Below are 13,861 nucleotides of genomic sequence, written 5' to 3' on the forward strand. Positions count from 1 at the left end.
GACCAACCATCTCAGTGACAGCTAACCCTTCCCAAGTCCCTCGTACGGGCCAGACACTGTTCTCAGCACATTTTATTCTTGCAATAAATTTATGAAGCTGGCACAATTTTTCTGTAAATGAAAGCTAATGAAAAAAGTTATGTGCACAGATTAAGACACTGACCGTAGGTCACCCAGCCAGTGAATGGTGGGTGTGGATCAGGGATTCCAACCCAGGCCTGTGTCTGACAGTCTGGGCATCTAACTGCAATTCAAGGATGAATTGAGACATGGCTCATAGGGCTGGCAGAGGCACACTCGAGCCTGTGTTTGCCTGAGCTGCTCATACGCCATTCCTCACATTTCATTTTCTCTGGATGGGCCCCTAAAGTAGGGAGGCGATGGTGAACATGGCTTGTGAGTCATTTTCTGAGTTTTTGGGTGGCATTCAGACATCGCAGCAGGGCCACATAATCTACACTGTGATCCATAAATATTCTCAGTGCCTGTGAGATGGGGGTTCGGGGGAGACTCCTCTTGGCAGTGCCGGTCTCCTCTACACGCCACGCTGTTTTGAAACCAAGTGTGTGTGTGTGTGTGAGAGTGTGTGTGTGTGTGTGTGTATGTGTGTTTATGTCTTTCCTAATCTGGTTCCTGAAAAAAAATCAACGAGATAGACAATCTGTTGTTTTTACATGTGTCTTTTCTCCATTTTGGATTCGAATTCAAGTTTTATTTAATTTTACATTCTTTAAGTTGGAACCATTCATGTTAACATGCAAATTTATTCAAGCACCAATACAGAAGAATGTGGTGTTTTTGAGCCCAGAATGTTAGCTTTCTTTCTTTCTTTCTTTTTTTAAAAAAGAAACAGGACTTAGAAGAGAAAGGGGGTGGCCTGTCTGAATTATTTTTCCATAGAAAACAGTAAGTCAAAGACCACCAATTATTTGGGGAGAAAAGTGAGTTCACTCTTAGGGAAGAGTAATCGTCACCACCAGCTTCATCAGAAAGCGAGCATATTGTATCCTGTCGACTCTGGCAATCTCATGCACCCCCCTTTCTCAACCCCAGGGTGATACACAATGGGTAATTTTATGGAAATCACATGTAACTTTTATTGACCACTGACTCATTTAATTTTAATTCCGTAGACGGGAATGCCGAGGAGCTGAATTTGTGTACGTTGAGACTGCGGTTCTGACTTAAGCACTACTTGGATATATATACATGATAGGTGAAATAACTTTCAGGAACCATGAATAATTGAAAAACATCTGAATGCATTATGAATGATATATACGTTTATGTTTCAGCATTCAACATTTATTTTCATTACACTGTTGAGAATGCAAAGCTCAAAGCCTCTAATGCCTTATAGGCCCTGGAAGGGAAATGACCTTTCCAAACGAGCAGTATAAGCTAAAAATGGCCGGGAATTTGATTGTCAGCATCCTACTTGTGTTCCCTCTGTTCTGTTACTATCGGAAGTGTGCTTCTGTTCATGCTGTAAGTCTAGCCAGAGTTGGGAGATGAAGAGAGAAGCACATGTTGCTGTCTGATGGGAGCGATGTTTCTCTAGCCTCCGGGAAGAGTGGAGGTCAATACCCACGGCAAAATAGGACTCTCGGGGCATGTCATGGGGGATAATACTTAGGAAAGGCACGTGCTTCTGGGAAATGGACAGGGACCAAGAGTCAAAGTCTAGATGATGGTTTTGGATGTACTTCTTTCATCCTAGAGGCTCACCTTGGCTCTGCCTACTTTGTAACCCTGAGGTTGCGTGTTCCATCTCTCCTTATAGTCCTTCCTCCTGAATGCTGAAAGCTACCATTTGTCTGAACTTATTTACAAAACAGAAACAGATTCACAGACTTTGAGAATGAACTTATGATTACTGGAGGTTGGGGGAGGATAGAAAGGGAAGGGATATTTAGGGAGCTTGGGATGGACATGTACACACTGCTATATTTAAAATGGATAACCGAAGATTTACTATATAAGCACAGGGAATTCTGCTCAATGTTATATGCCAGCCTCAATGGGAGGGGGTCTGGGGGAGAATGGATATAAGGATATGTATGGCTGAGTCCTTTCACTGTCCACCTGAAAATATCTCAACATTGTTAATCAGCTATACTCTAACATAAAATAAAAACTTTTTTAAAAAGAAAAAAACCCTTCCATTTGTCAAGGCTCAGATGGTAGAGGAAATTATGGAAGACCGCATAGCTAGTTGTGGGGGAGCTAATAGTCAAACTCAGCTCCATCTTATCTCCAAGGCCTGTTGTTTCAGTTTTTTCTTTGAAGATGTCAGGTTCCTTTTTAAAAACATCTTTATAGCAATATAATTCTCAGACCATAACCTTCATCCATTTGAATTAAATAGTTCGGTGGTTTTCAGTGTGTTCACAGTTTTGTGAAGTCATTCCCACAATGTCAGTTTAAAGTATTTTTTTATCATTTTAATAAGAAGCCCTATACCCTGGGAAGCAAGTTTTCTACTTCTTGTTTCAACACATTTGCCTATTCTGGACTTACGTGTAAATGAAATCATGAAAAATGTAAAATTTCTGTTCTTTTACTTAGCAGAATATTTTTATTATTCACCCATGTTGTAGCTATATTAGTACTTCTTTTATTTTTTATTGCTAAATAGTATTCAATATTTTGGGTATATCCAATTTTATTTATACCAGCCATTAGCTGATGGACATATAGATGGCTTTTCACTTTTTGGCTATTATGAACAATGCTGCTATGAACATTTGTGTACCAGGTTTTGTGTGGATATGTTTTCACATTTTTTGGTAGGATTATTGGATCATATGGTAACTCTGGTTTAACATTTTGAAGGACTGCTGTGATATTTTTCAAAGTGGTTGCACCATTTCACATGCCAACCAGCAATGCATGAAGACTCTTAATTCTCCACATCCTCGCCAACACTTGTTATCATCTTTTTTATTTTATCCATCCTACTTGTGTGAAGTGGTGTTTCCTTGTGGTTTGAATTAGCATTTCTCTAATGACTAATGATGTTGAACATCTTTTCATGTGCTTATTTGCAATTTTTATATATTCTTTGGAAAAATTTCTATTCAAATTCATTGCTCATTTTTAAAGTTGGGTAAATTTTCTTTTTATTATTGTATTAAGAGTTATTTACATAATCTGAGTACAAGTCCCTTATCAAATACTATGATTTACAAATATTTTCTCCCTTTCTGTGGATTTTTAAAAATTTAATTAGTGATGCAGTTTGCTGCATGAAAGTTTTTGATGTAGTTCAATTTGTCTGGTTTTGTCTTTGTCACTTGTGCTTTTGTGTTGTATCTAAGAAACCATTGCTTAATGCAGTGTCATAGAGATATACTGTCAATTCTTCTAAGAATTTTACAGTGTTAGCTCTTAAACTTAGGTTTTTGATCCACTTTGAATTAATTTTTGTATATGATGTAAGTAAGGAGTTCAAATTCAGTTTTTTTGCATGAATATTCAGTTTTTCTGGCACTATTTGTTGAAAAGACTATTTTCTCCATTGAACTATCTTCATATCCTCGTCAAAAATCAATTGACCATAAATCTAAGAGTTCATTTATTTCTGGACACCCAGTTCCATTTCATTAACCTATTTGTCTGTCCTTAGGCCAAATACCACATTATCTCGATTAATTATTGCACCTGTGTAATAAGTTTTGAAATTGGAAATGTGACTCTATGCTTCTTTTTCAAAATTTTTGACAATTCTGGGTGTCTTGAATTTCCATATTAGTGTTATTACCAGCTTGTCAATTTCTTCTAAAAAAGCTAGATTGAATTTTTGATAGGGATTGAGTTGAGTATGTAGATTAATTCAGGCTGTAGTACCATCTTAACAATGCTAAATCTTCTAATCTATGAACATGGTATATCTTTTCATTTATTTAGATCTTTCTTTCAAAAATGTTTTATATTTTCAGGGTACAGTTCTTATACATCTTTAGTTAAATTTGTTTACAATAGTATTATTGTTTTCTATGCAATTGCAAATGTAATTGCTTTAATAACTTCAATTTTGCATTGTTCATTGCTAGTATATAGGACTGCAGTTGATCTTTGTATATTGATTTTATATCCCCCAATTTTGTGGAACTCATTTGTTAATTCTGGTAGCTTTTAGTGGATTCCTTAGGATTTTCAACTTATAAGATCGTGTCATCTTAAAGAGAGTTTTACTTCTTTCTTTCCCAACCTGGGTACATTTTGTCTCTCTCTCCATCCTCTGTCCCTCCCCTCTTTTCTCCATAATTGCCCTGACAAGAGTCTCTTGTACAATGTTGAGTAGTAGTGATGAGAGTCAACGTCTCGTTCTGGAACTTAGCCTTTCACCATTAAGTATGCTGTTAACTGTGGCCACTGCTCTTTAACTCTGTCTGTAGGCTTCCCTGTGGAGAATTCACAACATATCACCAGGTGGCCAAGCCCATCTGCAGTCTCTTCTGCCTCAGCTGTCACGTGGGGAGATTGGATTGTAGCCTCTGCTTTTTTCTGCTGATGACAGATCATATCAGTCATTAGCCCATAACTGTGGGGGGCAGACTGTCTCATTTTAGGTGGTAGTAATTTGGCTATTTTAATATCTGCTGTTATGATGTTCAAGAGTGTGGGCATAGTGAAGATGGTAAAGTGATGAGCTTAGAAGTAATATTTATGGAGTGCTTGCCCTGTGCGAGTCTTTACGGGTTTTATTTCATTTCAGTCTCAAAGCCATTATTATTTCCAATTTTGTATGTGAGGAAACTGAGGCTTATTTATCTAGAAAGAAGGAAATTGCTCAAAGCTTGTATATGGCCAGATGGTTTAACTTAACAATGCTTATTTTTAAAAACTGAAATATAGTTGCTTTATAATGTTGTGTTACTTTCTGCTGTATAGTGAAGTGAATCAACTATATGTGTACATATATCCCTTCCCTCTTGGACCTCCCTCCCATTCTCCATCCCACCCACCCTCCATCCCATCCACCCAGGTCACTGCAGAGTACCCAGCTGACTTCCCTATGCAGTACAGTGGCTTCCCACTAGCTGTCTATTTTACAGTTGTTCAAACATGGCAGTGTATACATGTCAATCCCAATCTCCTAATTCATCCCACTCCCCACCCTGTCTCCTTCTCCCCCATCTGTTCTCTACTCCTGCCCTACAAATAGATTCATTTATACCATTTTTCTTGATTTCACGTATGTGCATTAATATATGATATTTATTTTTCTCGACTTACTTCACTCTGTGTGACCATGTCTAGGTCCATCCACATCGCTACAAATGATGCAATTTCATTCCTTTTAATAGTTGAGTAATATTCCGATGTCTATACATACTACATCTTCGTTATCCATTCATCTGTTGATAGACATTTAGGTTGCTTCCATGTCCTAGCTGTTGCAAATAGTGCTAAAACGAACATTGGGGTGCATGTGTCTTTTTGAGTTATGCTTTTTCTCAGAGTATATGCCCAGGAGTGGAATTGCTGAGTCATATAGTAGTTTCCTGGTGGCTCAACAGTAAAAGCGTCTGCCTACAATGCAAGAGACCAGGGATCGATCCCTGGGTCGGGAAGATCCCCTGGAGAAGGAAATGGCAACCCACTCCAGTCCTGTTGCCTGGAAAATCCCATGGCCGGACAGAGGAGCCTGGTAGGCTATAGTCCATGGGTTCACAAAGGGTCAGACATGACTGAGTGACTTCACTTATAGTAGTTCTATTTTTAGTTTTTTTAAGGAACCACCATAATACTGTTCTACATAGTGGCTGTATCAGTTACCATTGTCACCAACAGTGTAGGAGTGTTCCCTTCTCTCCACACGCTCTCAGCATTTATTGTTTGGTTGTAGATTTTTTTTTGATGATGGCCATTCTGACTGGTGTGAACTGATACCTCATTGTATAGGATCTTTTTTGACCTAGCTCCTGGAGTAATGAGAATAAAAGAATAATGCTTTTGATTCTTGTGCTCCTCTGCCTTTAGAACGTTTGCTCTCAACAGATCCTCAGACACTCCTGAAGAATCATGCTTGAGGTTCTTCTTTCTTATTCTAAAGGCAGGAAGGAATGAGGTGTTTGTTGGAAATATGAGTACAAGACAACCAGAGACCCTGCTTTTCCTTTGTGGTTTTGTGCCAGCTTTGCTGGACTGATGCCGTATTTCCACTGAGGACAACAGGGGGTAGAATTAGCTCCGTTTTCAGCAAGAAGTTCAACCGACAGTGGAGAGGATTCATGACTATAAACTCAGAGAGATATTGTGTTTCCCAGGAAGAATATGGAGCTGGAACTTCTCATAAAAAGCTTGCTTCATTTTTTTTTCTCTTGGACTATTGGACTGTTTTCTGGGATAGTCTATCCTGGACAGATTTGCAGTTTTCCTCAAGTTTCCCTCCAGGGCAAGATTTTTCTCTGTTCACACGAGATGATAAAGCTCTAACTTGAGAAAGCTGGCGAAATACTGTGGCTGCTGGGATTGGGGGGCGGTCCTGGTCTCTGCCTCCCACCCCTGACCCTTCTCATCCCAGCCCCGCCTTCTGCCCTGTAGTAAACTTCCTACTAGTGAGAATGCCATCAGAAAGCAGAAGGCCTGCTGCATAGTTCAAGAGGGAAAATAATCCCAGGAACTAATTATAAAGGAGGAGCTGTTGTTGTTCAGTCCTTAAGTCATGTCCAACTTTTTGCAACCCCATGAACTGTAGCATGCCAGGGTTCCCTATCCTCACTATCTCCTTGAGTCTGCTCAAACTCATGTCTGTTGAGTCAGTAATGCCATCCAACCATCTCATCCTCGGTCGCCCTCTTCTCCTCCTGCCCTCAGTCTTTCCCAGCATCAGAGTCTTTTCCAATGAGTTGGCTCTTTGCATCAGGGGTCCAAAGTATTGGAGCTTCAGCTTCAGCACCAGTCCTTAGGATTGACTCGTTTAATTTCCTACTGTCCAAGGGACTCTCAAGAGTCTTCTCCAGCACCACAGTTAGAAAGCATCAGTTCTTCGGTGCTCAACCTTCTTTACAGTCTAATTCTCACATCTGTACAATACTATTGGAAAAACTGTAGCTCTGATTCTACGGATCTTTTAGAATAGTGGAAATTGAGGCAAGCAGGGGCTGGTGAGGCAGAGCAGAGGTTAACAACAGGAGGGGACTGCTCCCACTCTTAGGGCTGGAAGGGCCAGGAAGGAGGTGGTCTCACCAAACCCTGCGGGTGCTGACACCTTGCAGGAGGTGCAGCCCTTCCTGGAGATGCAGATAGAGGAAGACAATGTCCCCCGCCTGCCTCTGAGTTGACTGCCAGTGCCCTGTATTGGCCAAATACAACCACAGATCAGGTGATCGATTACTCCGGGAGATAATTAGGGCTCAGCACCCGGCAACAGCGAGCAGAGGAAGGGGACATTGGAGGGTAGGTCTGAGGGTCAGGTGGCACAGGACAGGCCCAGAGGTCCAGTCATAAGTCGGCATCACTTTGGGACCTACTAACCGCTGATAGGTCACTCACTTAAGCCAAGTCCTCTTATTGGGGAATTGAGAGGCTGTTGGGACTAGAAATAAAAATTTGGCAGAAAGCATGAGAATTCTGACCTCTGACATTAAGGCAAGAATCCACAAGTCATTGGGGACTCTGACAGTTCCCGGGCCGTTGAGAACATTCATGTGAGCAGGGAGGGTGGGCTGTGGTGTGAGCACCTGTGAGTGTGTGTCTGTGTGTGTGTGAGGCCGTGCCATGAGAGTGACTCAGGTGGGGTCAGACCTGAAGGCTTCCATGAGGAAGGAAAAACATGTAATATTTCTGTGTCAAGGAGCAGGGAGCATGTGGCAAGCTGGGGAAATGGCACGGTAGGTGGTGAAAGCCTGCTACAAACCTGGCCCTAGGAGAATCTTAAAGCCCCACTGAACTCATCCCAGGAGTTTACCTCGCAGGACTTGTCGTCACCCAACTGTTTATCCAAGGTGGGTGTGGGTACCTGGCTCGCCGCGGCCTGGCACTGCCTGCGACGCTGACATTTAATGAATGTTTTATGGGGCATAGTCGCCAAGAGGAGGCCTATGGATGGACGGGTGTTAATTTACTGCTCAGCGCACCACCCTGGGGACAATTATTTCAAAAGAAAGCTCATCTAAAGTTGAAGTATTGAAACATTTACGGCAGATGCCTCTGGCAAGCGCAACAAACAAACATGTGGAATAAATTATGCATTGTTGAAGGCCTGGGCTGGGAGGCTGGGATGACAGCAGGAGGAAGCCGGGAGCAGTCAGAGCTGGGGTCCCGTCTGGGCTCTCACTCGGGGCCAGAGGCGTCTACCAGAACGTCCTGTGGAACGGAGTTCCCTCGGGCTCTCTTTTGAAGGCACTAGATATCGAATGACTGTTGGCGGGTCAAAAAAATCATCATAATACCTCTCCCACAGTTCTCCCAGATTTGTCTTAGGGATTAAGAAGATTCCTTGTTGGGTACATGGGATTAGAACTTTTAAAACTGAACTAGTTTATGCGGTATTAATATTAAAATGCTAAGTATTGTTAATCTTCATGAGATACATTTCCTTGTCAACAATATTTACCATTATATATATATATATATTTTTTTTTTTTTTGCTGAAAATAAATATTTTGTATTGTCACCCAAAAAAAGAAAAAAATGGAGGTTCCTGGTTGGCGAAGGGAAACTCTGGGAACAGAAAGGGGCTCAGTTGGCTGAAGTGTCACATAGCAAGGAGCTGAGGTGAGGCTGGAACCCAGGCTGTTTCTGGAAATACCAATTTAATTGCACACACGCACGCGCGCGCGCACACACACACACACACATTCACGCACATACTCTCTCTGTCTCTGTCTCAGGAGAGAGCCATGAACAAGTTTTTTCATTACGTCAAGAAAGTTTCTTAAGGCAGGAAGACTATGTTTTCCAAACTGTGCTCCCCAGGGCACCCCAGGATGCCACAGGGAACACACAGAAGTCATGGCGTTTTTAAACATCTTTGAGGGCGGCCCAGCAATACCTGGGATCTGTCAGACACTAGTGGGGCCGCTACCCTAGCAGGATCAGTGCTAAATCAAAAGACATGCAGGTCACTGTCACCAGGTCTTTGAGAAGCTGGGTCTGCTGTGAGGGCAGCAGAGTTCCAGCACAGATTTATTGTGAAACAGAAGCTGCAAGTGTCAGGTCCAACAGGATTCCTGGCAGGGAGGAGCCTGGGTGTCCCATAGGTGGATGCATCCTTTTAGCAAATAATTAGGGTGAAGAAAGAAATAAAAATGTTTTTCTTTCAATTATTGTGTATTTTTTCCTAAATGGCTACTAGGCTGTTAGGACAGAAATACTAATTAAGTTAAAGGGACTTAAATCCTCATTAAATGCAACCTTTAAGTCTTTTTTTTTCAGCCGCGGAGCATCCTATAAACATGATGGAGCTGTGAAAGATTCAGGGAACTGAGAACTTTTGGGGACCCTTGTGGGTAAGCGCTTCCCGTCCACAGAGGCTTGAGAGTAGAGGACATGACCAAGGGCGGAGGGTTTTAAACAGATAACTAAGTGTGTGCGTGCATTCATGTCCGGCTCTCTGCAACCCCATGGGCTGTAGCCCATCAGGCTCCTCTGTGCATGGGATTTCTTAAGCAAGAATACTGGAGTGGGTTGCTGTCTCTTTCTCCAGGAGATCTTCCCGGATCAGGGCTCAAACCCACGTTCTCCAGCATTGGCTGGTAAATTCTTTACCACTGAGCCACCATGGATGCCCATAAAAAGATAAATGGTGAATTTCAAGGAAGCAAGGATTTATCTGGGGGGCAGCAGTCGGTGACAAAGTGTATGCAAAGGTCATGCTTGGCAGGCTGGCTTCTTCCAGGCTTGTTTCTGGGCTCCCCACCTACTCCTCTCCTGGGCCACGGAGGGGCTGCACCCCAGCATCTTCCCTCTGTGACTTTATTTCTCTCTCTCTATCTCACTCTGTTCCTATCTGTCTCTGTGTATACGTGTGTATGTAGGTGCCTGTGTGTGTAGTTCTGTATGGGTGGTGGGTTGGGTTTGGAGGGGCCTGACGGTTTCTGACTGGACAGCCTTTAAAATCCATGAGATTTAAAGGTAAACCCAACAACTCCTTATCCGGAAGACTTTGCTGTACTTAGCAGTCTCTGGGTGGCTCGGGCTTCATGGATCGGTGTGCCAGAGGAGCATAGAACATGCTCATAAACATCTCACTTCGTGGAGCCTGTGAATTATCCATCCCAGCAAGACACTCCTCGGGTGGCCCGGGCCATCGGATGCAGGGGGCTCTGGCCCCCTTCAACTGACAGCAGAAGTCCCTGACTGCAGTAAGACTTTGTCTCTGCTCTGTGTATACATTTCTGCTGGCTTGCATCTATATTAAGATGTTACAAATAAGGAGAGTGCCGAGGCCTGGGTTATGGAGAAGAAGCAGCAGAGAGACAGGCCGTCTGGGAAATGAGGGCCCAGTGGGGGCCGGGTCATGGGGTGGGGAGGAGCAGTGGGTCTGCCTCGGAGCTAAGGCTGGGCACAGTCATGATGGTATTTCAGACCAGACCTTCATGGAAAACACAAGGCCCAAATATGTGCAAGGCTGGGGAGCGCTGGAACAGCAGAGTCACTCACGGGGGCCAGCGCATACCACTGGGATGTGTGATGTTTGCCACGAGTGACTTGCAGTTTGGAGTTTTCTTTTTTCATCTAAATGATTTTTCCATATACGGCCTGAAGCACGTAAATTAAATTTGTCTTCTGCTGCCCGGGCCAAGGTCATTATTTCACGTCCCTAGAATTCACTGGAAGCGCACACAAGCCCGTCAGGTTCCTTCTCTTTCTCTCCCTCCCTTCGTGTGCCAGAAAAATCAAAAGTGTCGGTTTAATAAATTCTTCCAGAGTCAAGGGTGTCTTGACTCCTTTGCGAATCTTTGACAAGGCGTTCCAGAAAGAAGCTTTCAGAGAAAACGGGTGGGAGGGCTCTTTGGTGGGTGGAGTGGCTTCCAGATTGTGCTCTTGCTGCAACAATCTCATGAGCTGGTGAGGTCGAAGGGGTCTGCCTCTCTCTCCACCATCCAGGCCTGGCAGCCAGGCTCCAGCTGGCTAGCAGGGGCCTCCACACAGCACCTGCCCCATCACCCAGCGGATGCAGTGGTCTTCTAGATGTTACTTTCTTAACTTTCACAAAGATAAAGGAACTTAGAAGAAAAATGGCCCTTTATTTAGGTTTCTTCAGATACAGATCCTGAGACAGTGATTCACATGAAAAATTTATTTGGAAGTGGGAAGACCCAGGTAGCAGAGTGGGACAGTGACAGAGAAGAAAAGGCCCCCAACGAAGGGCACAGCATCAGCCAAGTTACTTACCACTCTGGGCAGCTGGGAAATTCTGGGAGCTGGTCTGGAACCTGCGCTTTATAGTTCTACTGGCTGAGGGATGAGAAGCTGGGGATCTGCTTGTTCCATCAGTCACCGCTGAGGGATGCTCCGTGTGTGTGTGCGTGCACACACACACATGTAAATTCCCCTGCCCTTCTGGCCTGCTTTGAAAACGCACATGAGCAGAAAAGACTCGGGCCACCAAAAAAAGCCTTCAGACAAAGCACTCGAGAGGCTGGCAGTTGAAGTTGGACCTCTCTAGTCCATAGTAAGGCTCAGAGAAACTTGAAGCAGATGCCGCAGTATCAGGGTTCTAGGTCCTAAAGTGCCTCAGATAAGATCTAGTCAGAAAATCAGAAGCCCAGGAATTCAGTAGAGGGTGTATCATTCAGGGAAAGTTAATTCGAAAGGTGTCAGGGTTGCTGACAAGCTGAACAGGTAACGAAGCCCCACGGAGGTCAGTGTGAATGGCATCTCACTGTGCTTTTGATCTGCTCAGGAAGCTTCACGTCTAGAAAGCACCCTTTTGTCTGTTTCCTTCTCCCTTAGGCTGGCTAAGGTTAGGTTTTCACTGTGTCAGTGAGGTAGATCTCCTCACATGTTGAAGGACATGTTTTAGAACCTGGAGCATGCTGCATTTTTTTTTTTCTCTCCCAAGTTATTGCCATTTGGACATGTTGGCTTTTATCTGTTTGACAAAACAAAATGTCAACAATTATTAGAAAGAGCAATCTGAATAGATGCTAACCTTGCCCCCTTCTCCCCCCACCCTGAGAACTCATGCTTTCAGTTCAATACCTCATTCATTCTCCTAACTTCCTGGGAAGAAACATGTCCACGTGATTTCAGATGGGGCAGCCCAACTGAGATTTTCAGAACTGATTGTGCAGAAAGTTCAGAGCAAAGCCGATGCTAGTTCTCACTTCCCTTGGTTACCGGTTTTGAGTTGGGGTCACTTGTTATCTGACTTAATCCATAATGTGCCCAAGAACATAGTAGTCTGTATTTCTGTTTTTTTAAAAAAACATCTAAGGTCAGATCGATAGGTGTACTTAGTATTCATAGGCTACTACTTGCTATGAGAATGACATCCCACTACTTTAGCCACCTGATGCAAAGAACCGACTCATTGGAAAAGACTCTGATGCTGGAAAAGATTGAAGGCAAAAGGAGAAGGGGGCGACAGAGGATGAGTTGTTTAGATAGCATCACTGACTCATGAATTTGAGCAAACTCCGTGAGATAGTGGAGGACAGGGAAGCCTGGTGTGTTCCTGCGCATGTGGTGGGTCACAGAAAGAGTCGCGCACGACTTAGCAACCTAACAAAAACAAATCCCTAGCAGGCCGGATCTGGAGTTCAAGGTGCAGTGTACATTGGAATGGAGTCAGTGAAGGTGCCAACTCAGAGGCCAAAGGAAATAGGTCCTTTCATGGGAGTGATAAGCAAACGGTGCTAATTTTATCTGGACGGCTTATGCTGTCTTTGAGAGGCCTGGTGCAGAGTGACGTGGGGAGGGAGGTGACCCACGACTTCACTATCCTTCCATCCCTGTAATCTCTGCAAAACAAACTTCTTTGAAGGGAGGGGCCCTGAACCACCTCCCTTTGGGCCTTTTTCATTTCTGGGCTTTCAGCTGAAATCCCAAAGGTGTGGTCAGAAGAGAGCCTCTGAAATGCAGTTCCATATCTTTTGGGCTAACTTGGGCTTTCCGTTTTCTCTGACAAATGAGCAGTATCTGTCCTCCAACTGGGCGGAGGTGGGAGAAGGAAGAAGAGTATCCCAGGCCGCTAGGCCTCCTTGCAGCTACCTCCTGGTCCTCACAGTGATCAGCGTCTTTCCCAGTGTTGGAAGCTGGCCACAGCAGCAGCTTGGACTAAGTGCTGGCTTTTGTGAAGGGCCAGGTCATCCTACAAGACATTCCTCACCCACAGGTTGTCCAAAGTCAGTTCCTCATCTGGGAGCCGCTGCTGTGAATTTTCTTCAAAAATACGCATGCTTTCCCAGCAATGCCACATCTAGGTTTTTCTGCATCATGATTTTACTTTTATTGGGTCTGGGGCCAGTAGGCGTGTACTAAGGATTTCCACAGCACATTTTGACCATTTGCATCCCTGTGGTATAGTCATAGTACATAACCCTGGAAGGGTTAATACCCACCCAGGGCCAAGACATCCTGCTCATGAGTGGCCCAGAGCTTGCTCAACACTGACCCATTCGATCCAGCCTCCTGGTCCCCCAGGAAGGCCAGATATGGTGGTGTTCAGTTCACTGTAGACAGTTGACCTCCGATTCATTTTTATTATTATGGTGCGCGGTCTATCGGCCAATTTCCATAAATTTCACTCTGAATTTGGGCATCTGCATCAAGTTTAGAGAATTTGTGGTGGGAAGCTTGCCCTGGAAATCTACTCAGCCGAATATTCACACTACTTAGCGTGGGGCAACTCCCATCAAGGAATCTCAGAGAGCTTGTCTATAAACATGAATGAATTAATCCT

General features: G+C 43.8%; 1 protein-coding gene across 1 annotated transcript in view; it reads left to right on the top strand.

Moving 5' to 3' along the window:
* ANO2 (anoctamin 2) overlaps positions 1-13,861 on the top strand; it is a 324,331-nt gene that overhangs the window by 172,044 nt on the left and 138,426 nt on the right. The gene's annotated exons all lie outside the window — the stretch shown is intronic.

This window comes from Muntiacus reevesi, chromosome 1 (genome assembly GCF_963930625.1).
Source record: "Muntiacus reevesi chromosome 1, mMunRee1.1, whole genome shotgun sequence".
Classification (NCBI taxonomy): domain Eukaryota; kingdom Metazoa; phylum Chordata; class Mammalia; order Artiodactyla; family Cervidae; genus Muntiacus; species Muntiacus reevesi.